Genomic DNA, 2061 nt, shown 5'->3' on the forward strand with positions numbered 1-2061 from the left:
GGTTGCCAGGGGCTAGAAGAAGGGAGAATACGGATTCTTTTTGGGATGATGAAAGTGTTCTGTAATTAGATTGTGGTGATGGTTGAACCATACTGAGAATATACTAAAAACTACTGAACTGTAGACTTTAAAAGTTGAATTTTATGCTATGTAAATTATATCAATAAAAATGTTATTTAAAAAATGCAGAACTATTCAGGCTGAAGCAGGTGAGGAAGACCCCGAGTGCCAGTTTAAAGGACCCCTCTTTAAACCTCTTTAAAGGAGGACCTCATATGGCCTCATCACACCCAAAAAATCAACTCCAGATGAATCTGGGGTCTGGAGCCCAAAGTAAAACATTATAACTTTTAGTGAGAAGTATTTGAAAATATTTCTAACTTTGGGATTAAGGATGGATTTTGTAAACCAGACACAAAAAGTGCTCACCTTTCCTACCCCAAGGTTATTAACTTTAGTCACCATGCAGTTTAATACATCTGGAAACTTTTCCTCCTGTCTCACTGAAACGTTGTACCCTGTGACCTACATCTCTCCATTTCCTTCTGTCCCATTTTTTGGCTATTCTGAATGATGCTGCTGTGCACATCTGTGTACTAGATTTTATAGATTTTATCATTCTTGAGAATATAGGTCCCTAGAAGTGTCAACCTAAAAGCAAACAGAGATACACTCTCAAAGAGTTTAACCAGAAATAGAACACTGCAACGGGAATAAACGTATTATAGAAACTATACGTATATTCAACAAAGTAGAAGAAGTAAAAGATTTTAAAGAAAAATGCTGGAAATTTACGTAATTAATTTGGGATAATTAATTTTGGCTACAAGGATCAATAACAAGAGTGACACCAGTCCAACGTTGGATGGAGATTTGCTGGGCAGATGTCATTTCAGAAGTATTCTTATAAATGTTACAATGGCCTCTGTGCAAGGTTGTGGCTTTGCAAAGTCCTTTGTTATATTTCTTGTTAACAGGCATAGTGCATGAGATTCCTTTTCTTCATGGGCTTCCCTGGCTGTTTTTGTCAGGGTTTTTTTTTTGTGGGTGTGTGACCGGTAAGGAGATCGTAACCCTTGGCTTGGTGTTGTCCGCACCGCGCTCAGCCAGTGAGCGCACCGGCCATCCCTATATAGGATCTGAACCTGCGGCCTCACATCAGCGCTCCCAGCGCCGCACTCTCCCGAGTGAGCCACGGAGTCGGCCCTGGTTTTTGTTTTTTTAATACGGTGACTCCATTTTGATTCCGATCACTTTCATATTTCCTCTTTGGATCAATATTTTTCTCCCAAACAACTGCTGATCAATAATCCTGGTTTTGCTGTCCCTCTGTGCCAGGATAAGCTTGCTCTGGGTTGCTGGTCTGGTCCTGTGTTGAAGGGAGTGACTGGTGGGTAGGAGTCAGTGTCCCAACCCTCTTTGCTACATTTGAGCAACAAGGGAGGTTTAAAGTGCTCTCAGGGAAAGTCTACATGAAGTTTATTAAGTGCAATTTTGTCTGTCCTGTAGGTGTGCCATCACATCAAAGTGTTGGGCCAGCATTATTTTGTAGGGGTTGTATTTCTGCAAAAATTTAACAGGTAACAGGAACAAAATTCAAAAAGGGAAAATACAAAGTAAAATTAACAGTAATATGACAATCTTAGTTTGCATCATGGTGTTAAGCCACAAACCTATGCTTAAAGACAATCAATTGAATAAAGCAAATTGCTGTTATCTTGTCAGGTGGAAAAGGTAGGCATTAAGAGAGGTAAGAGTCTCATTATGATACAAATCCTTGTTCTGACATCTCAGCAAAAGCTGTCTACAGTGTAAAGCCATAAAATAATTCTTGTCCTGGTTTGTAGTTTGAATATCTCTGGTTATGGCATCGGGTGATTTGGTGAACTTTCTGGGTGGCCCATTCATCAGGCATGAGAATTATTTCTCAAAATCTACCTAGTTTTAGTTTATAGAGCTTCAGGAACATAGCAGTTTCAATTTTTCTAATTCTACAGAAGAAAGTTGTATTGGAAAAATCTAGAAGAATTTAGGATCTGGTTCAGTCTACAGATAGATAAC

This window comes from Galeopterus variegatus, unplaced genomic scaffold (genome assembly GCF_000696425.1).
Source record: "Galeopterus variegatus unplaced genomic scaffold, G_variegatus-3.0.2 Scaffold764, whole genome shotgun sequence".
Taxonomy (NCBI): domain Eukaryota; kingdom Metazoa; phylum Chordata; class Mammalia; order Dermoptera; family Cynocephalidae; genus Galeopterus; species Galeopterus variegatus.